Raw genomic sequence first — 16438 nt, forward strand, 5'->3', positions numbered from 1 at the left:
ATTCCAGTCAAAAGAATCTGAGTAATATTTCTCTTGCTAATACAAGTTGTATTTTGGGTTTTCATTTGGGTTTTCACCCATCCTCAAAAAAATCATACAAACATACTTTAATTTAAAACTCAGGAGTACTCGTATTAGTCTGTTGTCATCAGTTTGCTTTTAAGCAGTAGCCTAAAAAACTACTTCTGAGATTGGTGTACTCAGCAGCTTGCAAAATCAAACCATTAGCAAAAAAATAGTTTTGAACTCCTAAAGATTTTGTTATTGACTTCCATTAGTGTAAGTTTTGTTCCAGAGTTGCAGGTTGAGCATAAATATTGCAGGCATCAGTATGAAGTAGTGCTATTAATGCAGGTGTCCTTGAGTGTTTTTTTAATAACATGGAACAAATCACGCATGAGAGAGACATCTTACGAATCTTCACAAATGGACCAACTGCCCTTCATGTGTGAGTGTATAACACTTGGTGATAAATACACACATTATTTGCGTTAAAGCTGTTTTTTCTAATGAGCTACGCTACTATTGATAGTCTTCTCTTTATGTAAATGAATTAATATTTTTTCTTTTCATTTATATAATTGTCCTCTCCATTCTGCAGATCTGACCTGAATAAAAAGTAGGCAGACAATGGTAGGTCTGCTGCCAGTAATGAACTTGTAGGTGTTCCATGAATCATAGTCATGATTAATAAGAAGAATCCTATTTAATAATATTAATTGAAGAACTGATGAAGTGGCATGTTCTCAAATCAGCACTTCCCATAAGCTTTTTCTCCGGTGTGTTTTTTCTTCAGTGATACTAATGTATTCCTTCAAGATGTCATGTTCCTCTTCAGTACATCGGGGGGGGGGGGGGAGGGGGGGGAAGTCTCTGTTATGAGATAAATAAACAACTGTTTGCTTCCTGGAGCATCTAACATTGGTAAAACAACTTGATACACCCTTACATATATTGCTGTGACATGGTCTCACTTCAAATACAATGAGAATACATGTATTCAATCTGCAATCTGGACAGTTTTTTTAGAACACTGCAGGTATTTCCACATCTAGCCTTCTCACTTCCAATTTTTAACTCACAAAATAATATTTCCTTCTGTTTAAAAAATTTTCCCCCACTCTGCTTCTGTATGAAATTGCCTTGCAAAGAACTGGGAAGAGTGTCAGATTCTGCAGAGTAAATAGTGAATCTGGATCTAAACAAACTGCTGTCAAATATCCAAGCAAATACTGGTTGGGTTTTTTTTTCCTTTCAATTACTGCAGGTTGTTATGGCAATATTAGGTGTTATTTGTATGATATTTCCAGGGAGATGTGTTGACAAATCATAAACCTTTAAAAGCAAATAGAGACTTCTAAAGAAATAATACAAGACAGTTCAGGTGCTATCATCATTCCTTGAGCTTTGTGAGGAAAATGCTCATTTTCCAAAATGTAAATGGATTTGCTACATTGAATAGGTAAGAGTTTCAGGCTTTCCAAATGTCATACCAGGTGAGTTTTTCTAATGAGAGTAACTTGAAATAGATGGTGAATTGTTGGGAAGACTGTTACCGTTCTGCATCCATCGCATCAGAATGTGCCTTGGGCACCTCCAGAATGTTTGCTTTCTGCCAGATGTAAAATATTGTGATGGATAAATCCCCCAGTAAAGGTTGGACCTGGCAGCAATGCTTACTCATCTGAGAAACTAAAAGGTCAGAATACTCAAGATGCTGGTAAGACTAGAAGCTCAGCATCACAGTAACGTATGGTTGGACTTCCACTCTTAATTTTATGTGAGCCTATTGTCTGGTACTTCTGGGAGTTCATTTCTGTAGGTGAGTGCACTGCTATAGTCTTATGCACCAGTTCAGTGTTTTTCAGCCTTTGCTGAACTCCTTTAATTGAAATAAATCCATTTTGTGGTAAACCATCTCTTGCCTTATGGGTGGGTTTAATAAAGTATTCATCCTAGTACTGTGACAGCATTGTTATCTTAACACTACCACAGAATTAGCATGATCATCTGATGCTAAGATTTCCATGCCATCAGGTAACATCAGTTTTAGAAAATGGTGATAGAATCTTGATTGTTTTAACCCTCTGAACAGTCTCTCCGATACTACTGGACCGCTCACATGAATTAGCTGAGCAGCCTGTGTCTCTTGAAGAGTTTATTTGTAGATGATTATGATTATTAAACCTAGGAACCACAATGAAGTAGACTTTTCACTGTGTTAGCATGTGGACAGTCTATGTATAGGACTTGTAACATCTCTGTGGACTTACAGCCTGGTCTGTGTGGAGTAGCAGGAAAATACGCTGTCCAGAGCGTAACGCAGAATCCAAAATATGACTCTCAGAATCTCAGGCTGGCTCCTGTTCTTTCTCCAGGCCCATGTCTTTTGTTGACCCAAATTATTTCCCCTTCACTAGTTCTGATGTATTATTCATGTTACTTCAGTGCAGTTTTACTTTTGAAAAAGGAATGGGATTTCCCCATTTTACTGTAAACATTGTGAGAAAAAGCTTTTAGGACATTATTCTAGTCCTAGTTTAGCTGTAACCAGATAAGAATAAAAATATCAAAACCTCCTTGGCCTGTCATTAGAGATTAAGGAAAAGTATTATGAAGAAACAGGACGGTGCTTGCTTGACTATATGCTACATATGAAATAGAAGCTCCTTCTAATTGTTTGTGCCTTACTCCTTCAAGAGCATAAGAAGCCTGTTATACATAGCAACATTAAAAACCACAGAGAATCTTGTAGTGGAGAAAAGGAATTTTAATGTAAAGGAGACCAGGTGGGAATTGGTGGTGGAACAGAAGTAAATATGTACATTTACTAAGGGAATCTGTGACATATAAAGCATAACACTATTTCCTGGCAATTCTTTCCATTCGATGGCACTAATATCTCTATAATTAAGAGCAATGGAAGTATTTAGAGGAAAACTGTATACTGTTATAAACCATTCTTTTTTTAATTGAACAGCTGTAATTTCTACCAATGGAACAAACTATATTATAAGAAAATGATTATTAGTTTAAAATGCAAAGTTAAATGAATGCAAAATTAACAAACAGATGGTGAAGAATTACTGTGTTTTATTTTACTCCTGGGTAAAAGGGCTCATGCATGATTGTAAAAATGTCATCACACTTCGTAAACCTGAAAGCAAACAGAATTTGCAGTTGTGCACATCTGTTTTGGGACACTGCAAAAGGGTTAGAAGAATCAATGTTGTTTTCAAATAAGGGTATTCATCAAAAGGATATCATTTACTTAACAGTTATGGCTTCTGCTAAGCATCAGACTTAATGTTCTGTGGAATTCATTACAAAATTTGGCAGCTTTTTTCTTCACAAGCTACTGAGGCAGCATGCTGCAAAACAAAACGAACAGCCCCTTCTTATCCCCCCGCTCCTCGAACCCCAGTACAACAGTTGAATTACCTGCTAAATGTTTAACCAGTAATTTCAGGATTTTAAATTCTAGGTCAGGATGTCACACTTCACGATGCTCGCCCAAGGAATGTCAGTGATGGAATAGGATGGAAAGACAAGGGGCTTATTTGTTTATTTCAGTAGCTAGTGAATTAAAAAGAGGATGTGTAATGTTTGGGGATACCATGTTTTGGGAGGAGGAATGGGAGAAATATGTGTAAGCGACTAATTTAGTCAAATTGAAAAAAACCTAAAAGCCCCAGCCAGATGAAACATGTGAAGCTTTTATTAGAAAAGAAATTATATTAATGTTTCAAGCTGGTAGTTTCGAAGTATGCCATCTAATTGCTTTATTTGAGCTCAATTTACAAAAATTAGTGAACTGAAGATGTAGGATTTTGTTTACGATGACTCTGTGCCATTTGGAGAGCACAATTTAGGAACAGCCAAGGAAATAGGAATTACGAACAATAAGGTACTGATTGCAGTCAGTGGGGAAGGAATACTAAGGAGGTGCTCACTAATGAGGAAGGTATTAAGGGCAGGAAATTCTTGGGTTTTTTATGTCTGTACATAATCCAGAATTCCTTGTCACCCCATCCCTACTATTACCTTGTAAATTAGGTGTATCATTGAGTATATATAGTGTCTTTTGCTGACATTAACTTTCTGTTAAACCGAGTTGATATATCTGCAAAATTTTTCTTAAAAGAACGCATTATTAATAAAGCCAAACGCACAAAGTTAGGATGTGCCAGAAGACAGGTTGTCTGCACACAATTAATATCCTTTGCACACAATTAATACCCTTTGTGTGTATGCCTGGTTATGCAGTCTTTAACTGTATGATCACATGTAGAACAGCTAGTGCCTAGTTCAGTCCATAGGATGGACATTGCTGTCTTAGTAAAAACCTCTTCAATATTACATTTTTTCATTGTTGTTCAATGTGTAGGTATGTAGACTATTCAAATACTGCTGAAAGGAAAGAATTACTTATTTCTGCATGAGTTTTTCTATGATGTTTTTAATATAATAAACGTGAATAACTTGTCTATAAATTTTCCAATAACAGATTTCTGTGGCCTTTTTATGCATCTTGGGATCCATTTTCCCCAAGAGAAGTTGATTTTTTTTTTTTCCCCCCACTTAAAAATATCTGCTAATTTGGATGGCAAACTGAAAGTTTCAAAAATACTCAAGACACTTAAAAAGTTGCGCTGATACTGCAGTTCTTTCTTCACTGTGTTGGAGTTGTGTATGCACAATCTATGTAGAAATGAAGACTGTATTTTTAGGGAGAAAAAACCCCCAAGCTTTTAAAAGTAAGGTTAAGAACTAAAAAAACTTAAGAAAAATTTTACTTAGTGCCCTGCCCGATATCATAAAGGAGCTCTATGAAAGAAGTGAAACTAGATCTGTTTTGCAGGTAATCATTCAGTTGCCCATAACTAAGTGGTTTTTTTCTCCCCCAAGCAATCCACAACTTTTTTCAATACATACTTTTTTCCCCTCTACAAATTAAGCATAGTCCTAGAAGTAACAGGTTTCTTTAATGCAGGTTCCTTTTAAGAGGCCTATTTTATGCACTAAATCCATGTTTGATCTGCAATCCTTTTTGTGTTTTAATGTACATACACAGTTATAGTTGTGTATATGTGTGTCTGTTCATTCCTTCATCTGTGTCTCTGTGTATGTGTGTAATATATTGTAGTTGTCTGACTATGTCGTTTCCTTGCATCAGGGAAAAAAAAGAAATGGTAGACCTCCCAAACTGCAAGTTTAAAACCTTTATGGCTACATACAGACCTCTGCTATTGGAGCTGGCTAAGTAACAGCGATATAGCACTAGGAGTCAGAGGACAGCATACTTTTCCTCCTTGTAGTCTTCATCCACTTTCAGTTGCCTCAGACTTCTGACTTTTTGTTCAAGCTGTTTTTTTAGCCACTTCTACTCTTTCTCGTTCGTCCTGCATCCCATCTCCTTAACCTTTCTATTCCCTTTTCCCCAGGTTCCTTTTGAGATCTGTCCCTTCACCATGTCCTGTGTCTTAGCACATCATTTCCCTAAGCTCTTTATCCAATTTTAGTGCCCAGTTTTAGTTAATTGGCCCTTGAAGTGTCATCCCTGCCCCTCCTCAGATTCCATCTCAGCCCATGGTGTCTCCTCCCAGTCTCATCAGACTCATTCACGCAGTGTAGTTAGTCCCTTTTGTCTCTTTGACCCATATTTGTCCATCTGCCTGTGTACTGGATATTCTCATTCCGCAGACGATATAAGTGACAGTAGTATCAAAAGCCTTAGGGATGTCTGTTTTCCATTGCAATGGCTTATTGTGCTTAGGCTTACAGACTTCATCTCTCTCATCTTTGTCATAATGAAGCAATCTTTGCAGAAGGTACATGTAGTCTGATCAGTGCTAGAAATTGGAGAGGATCAGTCATGATAAATGAGAGTAGATTTTTCTGTCATTTTTCACTGACAAACTTTTGGAAGTGTTTCACGTTTAAAAAAATAGTTTTCTCAAGCTTGGTCACATCTGGATAGATCTGCAGGGTAAGGGCAAAAGTTGCATCCCCCACACTAAAATTCCTGCCAAATTGCAAGTCATCTGAGTGAGGTTGTTTTTAAGATGAGCAAAATGTTTTTCTTACTGACTTCTCTATTCTCAGAAGTGGCTGGAAAGTTTTGACTAAGTGTTCCAAAAGTATTTTAGAGAATTTAAGCATGTGTTATGTGAAACTTTAGCCCAGCTTTTTATCATTCAGAAAACTTACATGAATAGAACAGAATTCATATGGAAGCCTTTGTAAGCAGTACCCATTCACATCCCTTCACTGATAGTGCCACGCTGACAAAACCTTTGGTGTGGACTTAGCTGTGTTACCAATAGAGAACTTTTGTCAACATATTTTAGGCAGGCTTCAGCTCAAGACTGTCATCTAAATTTAGACGTCCCTGTGGACATGTCTACCTGTGAGCTGTGTTTAAATTCCAATTATAGGCAACGGAGATCTGGCCGGTATTGTCAATGGAGCCTGAAAATGGACACCCACTGTTTGGTCAACTGAATTGCAGTGAAGTAAATTCCATAAAATGACTAAGTCTCTATTGGGAGTGTAATGGGAGCTTAAACACTTGGCTCATATATAGCCACAAAATTTAGAGCCTGAAGTTTAGATGTCCTCGTCTCAAGCCTTGTGTTGTTTGGAAGCACACTGTGACTGTATGAGCAGTAAATTCTCCTTTCACTGAGTTTCTATTAAATGGCTTTGCAAATGTAATTATGCCAGCCTAGCTGTAGCTACAGAGGAACTGTAGCATAGACATAACCTATAGAATGCTTAAGCCACTTCGGAATCCTTATATGTGATTTAGGAACGTAGGAGCTGTGCTAGATTAGACAGAAAGTTGACTTCATCCCAGTATCTTCCACAGTGACCAGTAACAGATGCCTAGAGAAGATCGTTAAGCAACAAGGATGTAGCAATGTTTCCCCCAATTATTATTTTTCAAGCCTCCAACAATTTGTGGCTCAGACTGTGCTCTGCCAACAAAAAGAAATGTCTACACATACTTTTTAAGACCTTCCGAGCATGAATCGAATGGAACTGGCACAATAGTCTGTTTTCTGAGCCTGCCAAAAAGCAGCCTTAAACCAAAGCTGATGATTTCTGTTCTTGCCTTGTTTGTCCTGAAGTTGCTGATGCTGAAGCCTAATAATCACAATTTAAATTACTTTAAACTTTCTTGACCTTGTCATTGTTGTCATGCTAACTAAACAACAGGCTCATGTGTGCCCTCATATCACGGTGGATATTAGATGAGAATTGAGGGAATAGTTGGTTGTTAGCTGTGGGAAAGCTTAGACTCACTCAAAACATATACATTATCCTAAATCTTGTAGAAAGCGAGGAGGTGAATAAAAAAACTGCTTTCCCTCATGAAAGTGTGAAAAAAACAGCAGAGGCAGAGTCTGTGGAGGAAATCGTATGCATGCAGTTATTCCACTGGCTTACATGATGACGATGAGAACACAACTTCAAGGCACACAAACCCTTCTGTGGAGCTTCTGAATAGACAGGGTTTGGGAACATGGCAGATTATATGAGGAAGGATTTGTGCGCCATAAGGTTTGCATGTTTTCCTCTACCTATTTCAGGTTTCAAATAAAAAATATTATCTCCCTTAGCAAACTTGCTTTTTACAGATTATTAACCTATCACAACCATTATGAAAAACACCCCTGCAAAACATGAATGCTTTGTTGTCGCAATTTTTAGATGCCTTGATATCAACACCATTTATTTAATGTAATTTTTTATAAAGGTGAAAAAAGGAGGCAGCTGGTGGGAAGGAGGAACAAAGTAGTCACTTGTAGAGAGTCTGAAATCTCCACACTTGAAGGGACTTTTGCTTTCTACCTCGATTACATGTGTTGAGTCACTGATAGTGGTGTTAGTCATCATCATTTGTATCTTCTTACCTTTGTTCCTTATTCCTGTATCGGTAACCAGGCAGATTACGGACAGATGGAGTATCTAGTCAAGAATTCTGCATTAGAAGACAGTCTTTGTCAGTCATATGTTGAGCTTGGCCAAATTGCGTCTCTTCTGGTTGTCCGTGTTTTTTCATATAGTTTCAGAAGCAAAACTTGATAGTTTGTTTCTACAATTGTGATTTTTTTTTTTTTTTTTTTTTTTTTAAACTTAGTACTCAGAGCATGAAGTGGACACTATAGTAAAGTTTTAATACATGCTGTCTCTGTTAAGAACATTATAGTTTTAAATTACAGTTGTAAGAGAGAAATCTGAATTTTAATTTCTTCAATTTTGGTATGTGTTAAGGACTGAGGAACAAAAATAACTGGTCTCTGATTGACTTGCTTGTTGTACATTTAAGTAATTTCCAAAATTTATGACATGATTAATCAAAATTAAAAAATCAGAAGGTAATTTCCAGTACTCCTGGAAATGCATGTTATTTAGTACCTTTTCTAATCAGTAGTTCAGTTGAAAGCCATTAATTTTTTGTATGTTGCCATCTTACTGCATTGTGATCTTAAATGCTTTTTGGTACTTAAAACAGTGTATTTGACATTGGAGGTGCTAATGGTGATTAGTGTCTATAAGCTATATAAAGCTTTTTCTAGGTGATGGAGTAATCAATGAAGATTATCAGAACTACCAGAGAACATATTTCATTAAGCACTGTTAATACTAAAATTTCTTTGTGGTCTCGTTAATGACAGGATGTTAAGGTCCAGTTCTCCTTAGTTACAGGTTTGTATGATAGCAGTTTTCAGTAGCTAAACAGTCTGAAATTTGTTCTTACAGGTAATACATTAAATTGTTTAACTAAGGACAGATGGCTTGCGTGCATTTTTGGGTATACTACCATAAAATTGAAATTGCTTATTGTTATCTGTTGTCTGCTGGAAATACAACACGGCAGAGAGGAAGCAGTCTAGGAGGTTCCTGGAGTGTGTGGAAGACAACCTCCTGACACAGCTGGTGAGTGAGCCTACCAGGGGAGGTGCCTCGCTTGACCTGCTGCTTACAAACAGAGAAGGACTGGTGGGAGATGTGGTGGTCGGAGGCCGTCTTGGGCTTAGCGACCATGAAATGATAGAATTCTCGCTTCTTGGTGAAGTAAGGAGGGGGGGCAGCAAAACCGCAACCATGGACTTCCGGAGGGCGGACGTTGGCCTGTTCAGGACACTGGTTGAGAGAGTCCCGTGGGAGACGGTCCTGAAGGGCAAAGGGGTCCAGGAAGGCTGGACGATCTTCAAGAAGGAAGTCTTAAAGGCGCAGGAGCAGGCTGTCCCTGTACGCCGTAAGAAGAACGGGCGGGGAAGACGACCGGCCTGGCTGAACGGGGAGCTCTTGCTGGGACTCAGGAAAAAAAGGAGAGTTTACCGCTTGTGGAAGAAGGGGCAGGCGACTCAAGAAGAGTACAGGGATCTTGTTAGGTCACGCAGAGAAGAAATGAGAAAGGCAAAAGCCCAGCTAGAATGCAATCTGGCCGCTGTCATTAAAGACAACAAAAAAAGTTTTTACAAATATATTAATGACAAGAAGAGAGCCAAGGAGAATCTCCATCCTTTCTTGGATGCAGGGGGGAACATTGTCACCGAGGATGAGGAAAAGGCTGAGGTACTCAATGCCTTCTTTGCCTCAGTCTTTAACAGGCAGACCAGTTATCCTCAGGGTACTCGGCCCCCCGAGCTGGAAGACAGGGACGGCGAGCAGGATGAACCCCCCATAATCCAAGAGGAAGCAGTCAATGACCTGCTATGCCACCTGGACACTCACAAGTCTATGGGGCCGGATGGGATCCACCCGAGAGTGCTGAGGGAGCTGGCGGAGGTGCTCGCCAAGCCGCTCTCCATCATTTATCAGCAGTCCTGGTTAACGGGGGAGGTCCCGGATGACTGGAGGCTTGCCAATGTGACGCCCATCCACAAGAAGGGCCGGAAGGAGGATCTGGGGAACTACAGGCCTGTCAGCCTGACCTCGGTGCCAGGGAAGATTATGGAGCGGTTCATCTTGAGGGCGCTCACAAGGCATGAGCGGGACAACCAGGGGATCAGGCCTAGCCAGCACGGGTTCATGAGAGGCAGGTCCTGCTTGACCAACCTGATCTCCTTCTATGACCAGGTGACCCGCCTAGTGGATGAGGGAAAGGCTGTGGATGTGGTCTACCTGGACTTCAGTAAGGCCTTTGACACCGTCTCCCACAGCATTCTCCTCGAGAAGCTGGTGGCTCACGGCTTAGACAGGTGTACTCTGCGCTGGGTCAAAAACTGGCTGGACGGCCGGGCCCAGAGAGTTGTGGTGAATGGAGTTACATCCAGTTGGCGGCCGGTCACGAGCGGTGTTCCCCAGGGCTCAGTACTGGGGCCGGTCTTGTTTAATATCTTTATTGATGATCTGGATGAGGGGATTGAGTGCACCCTCAGGAAGATTGCAGATGACACCAAGCTGGGCGGGAGTGTTGATCTGCTCGAGGGTAGGAAGGCTCTGCAGAGGGACCTGGACAGGCTGGATCGATGGGCCCAGGCCAACTGTATGAGATTCAACAAGGCCAAGTGCCGGGTCCTGCACTTTGGCCACAACAACCCCATGCAGTGCTACAGGCTTGGGGAAGAGTGGCTGGAAAGCTGCCCAGCAGAGAAGGACCTGGGGGTGCTGGTCGACAGCCAGCTGAACATGAGCTGGCAGTGTGCCCAGGCGGCCAAGAAGGCCAATGGCATCCTGGCCTGTATCAGAACTAGTGTGGCCAGCAGGAGGAGGGAAGTGATCGTGCCCCTGTACTCGGCCCTGGTGAGGCCGCACCTCGAATACTGTGTTCAGTTTTGGGCCCCTCACTACAAGAAGGACGTTGAGGTGCTGGAGCGTGTCCAGAGAAGGGCAACGAGGCTGGTGAGGGGTCTGGAGAACAAGTCTTCTGAGGAGCGGCCGAAGGAACTGGGGTTGTTGAGCCTGGAGAAAAGGAGGCTGAGGGGAGACCTCATCGCTCTCTACAACTACCTGAAAGGAGGTTGTAGCGAGGGGGGTGTTGGTCTTTTCTCCGAAGTAACAAGTGATAGGACGAGAGGAAATGGCCTCAAGTTGCGCCAGGGGAGGTTTAGATTGGATGTAAGGAAAAATGTCTTTACTGAAAGAGTGGTGAAACATTGGACCAGGCTTCCCAGGGAAGTGGTGGAGTCCCCATCCCTGGAAGTATTTAAAAGACGTGTAGATGAGGCGCTTAGGGACATGGTTTAGTGGGCATGGTGGTGTTGGGTCGACGGTTGGACTCGATGATCTTAGAGGTCTTTTCCAACCTCAATGATTCTATGATTCTATCATAGGTTTTGTCGGCTGACCTTTTTAAAGCTAGATAAGTTAATAATCAGTGAAAACTTTTTGTCATTTTGCTTAAAAAACATTTTGCAATACCTAATGCTAACATTTAACTTTACTGCACTAATCAGGTCGCAACTAAGTATTTATTCAGAGTCCCTATTTTAGCCTTTCTTTAATGTCTGCCTCCTAAGAGTTGTGACTTGTCCAGTTGCTGAGACAGTAATACTATAAAGTAATTCTAAGGGAAATAAAGGAATGATAAAATATGACCTCTGATTTGTTTGTATTACTATCTGGATAAAATCTTACGTTATCATAAACACAGGCATCTTTTCTTCATTTGAACTTGCGCTGAGTTTTGGAGTTCTTCAAAGTATGGAACAGCAGGAAGGTTGAGGTAAAGCTGGAAAACATCTTTTGCCCCCCCCCCCCCTTTTTTTTTTTTTAAATGATGTAGGAAGGTTTGAAAGATGTAAACAGAAAGCTGTTTCTCTTGTCACCATTTTACAGTTTGGCCATCTGTTTCCGTTAAAGCCAGTAGCATTTGTGACATTCAGCTGAGCTTCCAAGCCACAGGCAGAACTAACCTTTTTGTTCAGTTGATTTTGGTGCAATTATGATTCTAGCATGGCAGTATGAGTTTTTGTCTTCCTGGAAATTTTCTGTGTTGTTTCTGCTACTCTATTTCATGGAGGATGTACTCCCATACAACTAGAAAAAGAGAGGAGGTGGTTGATTGTGATTGACAGGAGGTGATTGACCCCTGCAGTGACAAGTGGCATCCCGCAGGGGTCCGTACTGGGACCGGTACTGTTTAATATCTTCATCAGTTACATAGACGGTGGGATCGAGTGCACCCTCAGCAAGTTTGCAGATGACACCAAGCTGAGTGGTGTGGTCGACACGCCAGAGGGACGGGATGCCATCCAGAGGGACCTGGACAAGCTCGAGAAGTGGGCCCGTGTGAACCTCATGAGGTTCAACAAGGCCAAGTGCAAGGTCCTGCACCTGGGTCGGGGCAACCCCCAGTATCAATACAGGCTGGGGGATGAAGGGATTGAGAGCAGCCCTGCCGAGAAGGACTTGGGGGTACTGGTGGATGAAAAGCTGGACATGAGCCAGCACTGTGTGCTCGCAGCCCAGAAGGCCAATCGTGTCCTGGGCTGCATCAAAAGCAGCGTGGCCAGCAGGTCGAGGGAGGGGATTCTGCCCCTCTACTCTGCTCTGGGGAGACCTCACCTGGAGTACTGTGTCCAGCTCTGGAGCCCTCAGCATAAGACAGACATGGACCTGTTGGAGCGGGTCCAGAAGAGGGCCACGAAAATGATCAGGGGGATGGAACGCCTCTCCTGTGAAGAAAGGCTGAGAGAGTTGGGGTTGTTCAGCCTAGAGAAGAGAAGGCTTTGGGGAGACCTTATTGCAGCCTATCAGTACTTCAAGGGGGCTTCTAAAAAAGATGTCAGCACACTTTTTAGCAGGGCCTGTTGTGACAGGACAAGGGGGAATGACTTTAAACTAACGGGGGGTAGGTTTAGACTAGATCTAAGGAAGAAATGTTTTACGCTGAGGGTGGTGAAACACTGGAAGAGGCTGCCCAGAGAGGTGGTGGATGCCCCATCCCTGGAAACATTCCAGGTCAGGTTGGACGGGGCTCTGAGGAACCTGATCTAGTGGAAGATGTCGCTGCCCACGGCAGGGGGGTTGGACTAGATGACCTTTAGAGGTCCCTTCCAACCCAAACTATTCTATGATTCTATGATTGATCAGGTTTTCTTACGTTTTCTGTTAATTCACTTAGTTCTTCCTCTTTCACTGTATTTGTTAACGTCATATTTGATCCAACAGGATTAGTTAATAAACGGAATTTTAAAATGAAATTTGAAAGAGTGCATAGCTATTTGCTGTTAAAAATGAGATCCTTTTCTGTCTGTATGAAGAAAAATCAGATGTAAAAGAAAAAGGTGAAAAAGACCAAGTAGAGGGAGGTGTGGACAGTTCTAAATCATGGAAATTACAATAGTAAGAAGTAGCAGGAGTATGGATGGGAACAGAGCTTTCTTGCCATGGACGAGTGCACTAGGAGCTTGCTGAAGAAAACAGTCAGTAACCAATGAAGGACTTTTTAGGTAGGAAAATAGCCTGCTGACTCTGCTTTAGTGATGTTTATTTTATTGAATAAGTAATGAATTCTCTCCCTAGCTTTCTGATAGGTTGTAAAGGTTTTTTTCTGTAGAACAGAACTGTGAAATTATTTGATCCATGAACAGAACAGTGTTTGGCTTGCTTTGACAGCTTGCCATTTTCCTATACCTACCCTTTGAATGCTTGGATTCGGCTTCCACCCTATTCACATAACACCTTATTTTGTGCTCATGCTAATGAAATTGAAGACTCCGTACTGTCTCTGTCTCTCTTTACAGTGTGGTAAAGACACTTGCATTTCATGGGCAATACGATTTATTCCTTCCTTCCACCTCCTACTGTCCTGATGCCATATTTTAGCAATAGAGTAGTAAAGTAATACTTGGTACTGAGTTTATTTAGCAGAGCTTTTAATTATTTTTTTTTAAATTAATATACTTTTGCTGTTCACATCCTTACTTTCTTCGTGAAGGTCAGTTAATTGTAATAGCTGCACACTCGTTCTTCCGGGGTCGTAGCATGTGGCCTGGTTTCAGAGAAGTGTTGGCTTCTAGTGCTGGAAAAGTAACTCTTCTCATCAACAGCTGTTGCCAGAAGAATCCCTTTGGGCATTTGTTTCTTCAGACTGCTTTATCTCTCTTAAAAATTCAGCAAATGTTGATATTCTGTGCTTTTTATTTGCTTCAGATGATATATACCACATTGGTTTTAAGTGTGTGTTTTACTTAGCTGCCAAATGCTTTTCATTGCCAGTGCAGTTTAGCAGATGGGTTTGAAGGGTTCAATTAAATGTAATTTGGGCTTCCGTTTTTCTTCCAGCATCTTTACATGGTTCCTTAAATCAACATGAACATTTTTCAGGGCTTTGCAGTGATCCTGTAGTTTGCTCATTTCTAATAATTTCATCATTTAGTCATATAGCATTTGGGAGAAGGTATATTCTGATTTTACATTTGTTGTCTACCATTGTTGATTGTTGTGATGTGATGTTTATAAACACCATTTATATTGCTATTTAATGCATTATTCCTAGCTTTTAGTAAATGTTGGATTCTTTGAGTGCTTGCAGTTCTTTCATAATTTTCTTTCCTGATTATATAATTCTTAAGGGTTAATTATGGGATCCAACAAAGTCTTTGTTGAATACTTTCTTGAGGGACACATTTTGGACCTTAGCTCCTCCGAAGTTCCTGTTCCTACTTTTTCTTACCGAGTAATGTCTTTGAAAAATGTGTGGCCTGTAAGAATTGGGCCTTAGCTATAATCTGGGCCATCTCAATAGGCTGTAGGAGTGTCAAGCACAAAATAGTGCAGTGGGTTGTATGCTGTTTCATGTGCAGCTGCAGTTCATGAAGTCAGAGGCTTTGGGCTATATTTTCATGATTTCACATCTAAGTTCAGGATTTACCTTTTACAGCATCCTCAGCGAGTCTTTACCGAATATATCGTTTCCTAAAATGAGTTTCTTGCATGACTTTGGTTTTGTTGGCAGTCCTTAAGTGTAATTACTATTGCTACTTTCTTCACCTGCTTCAGGAACTCCACGTTCTTGTTTGCTTATCTTGTCCCCCCTCCTCTCCTCTGCATTTCGGCTAGTAAAGTAACAGAATACATCTTTTCCATACTGTTAGTAGGTGTTAGAGACATGGGTAGAGGTGAAATGTCTTGCAGATCTGAAGACTAGACTAAGCATTGTAGCACAGAAACATGGCAGTAGCTATGCTTAGTGACCCGCTTTAATTTCTGTGCCAAAGCATTTTATCTTCTTACACTGCAGTTGTGTTTAGCATAAACTAATATTTTTTCTTTCTCTTCTCCATGAGTTGTGGTGCAGGCAGATATTTGACTGAAGAAGTTAATTTCATCTGGTTTTAAGAATATCAATGTAGCTGTTAACACAGGCAGCTTTGTGATTTGTATTTTTGTCTGGGCTGGTTTTGATATCTGTGGATTTGTAGTAGCACTATTTCATGCCTAATTTCATGCCAGGCTTTGAAATATAGAAGAATTATGGTAATAAATATTGTCTGTATTCTAAGAATTAAGCAGATGCAGTATGTAACTTTTCTTTGACATGGTGTATGTTCATATTTGGATGTTATTTGACACTTGAGCTGGTAATCAAACATGCCAGTGTTAGTACTATATTTTTATTATGAAAAACGAGAGTCGCTGAACTCAGTTGTTGCTGTATGTTATGTATGCCTTCCTGTGAGCCACTGACCTGTTTTTTCTGAAGTTTACTCCAGATCTTACGGTGCTGTGCCTCTAGCCTTAAAAAGTATTGTTGCCTTGGTGAAAAAGTGCAAAAACATGTTACAGTGCTTCAGGGACTGTAATGAATCCAAGAAAGAAGAAAGACTCATTAACTGAATCAGAAAGATGTGGGTGATATTTTACAAGCAGGCTGATGGAATCTGTTCCCTCTTGAGTAGAGAACTGGAGAGTTATTGGGTAGTTCTTTCTGAGAAATTACTTCTTTACAAATGTGACAATGGTCTCTAACAATCGTGCTTATTTATGACTTCTCGAAGTTTGGTGATGACATCTGTGTAGCCTTGAAAGAATAGATGAGAAGAAAGTGCTAGGTTATGTAATGCATTGTCATCCCAGAGAGAATTGTATAATGGCAATAAGATATTTGGGAAACACGATATTTCGTTTGCATTTGCATTTCTGATTACAGTGTCTACAGTTTTACATTACAACTTAGAGAGCTATGTGGTTTTTAGTTATAACCTATTAACAGCATAGTGTGGTCTGCCCTTATTACTCAGAAAAAGTCTCCAAGCATCTTTACTGAAGGCATAGCTCAAGTTAGATAACATATAGAAGAAAAATGCTTTTCTGTGATAAGAAGAATCTCGGTCATCAGAGTGCATTTAGAGTGGGTTTCGTTAAACATTTTAAGTTGGAAAGATCTGGGAGTGCCACTGAAAGACACAGTCCCAGCCACTAGTTTCCTTCTCCTCAGTATTCACTCCCTTCTACGGCCAAGGTGTTTGTCTGTTAA

At 40.6% G+C, this 16438-nt stretch overlaps 1 protein-coding gene across 15 annotated transcripts in view; it reads left to right on the forward strand.

Annotated features, from left to right (window-relative positions):
• The window catches only part of KMT2C (lysine methyltransferase 2C), a 206061-nt gene that overhangs the window by 92738 nt on the left and 96885 nt on the right, over positions 1–16438 (forward strand). The gene's annotated exons all lie outside the window — the stretch shown is intronic.

Source organism: Aptenodytes patagonicus, chromosome 2 (genome assembly GCF_965638725.1).
Source record: "Aptenodytes patagonicus chromosome 2, bAptPat1.pri.cur, whole genome shotgun sequence".
NCBI classification, from domain to species: Eukaryota; Metazoa; Chordata; class Aves; order Sphenisciformes; family Spheniscidae; genus Aptenodytes; species Aptenodytes patagonicus.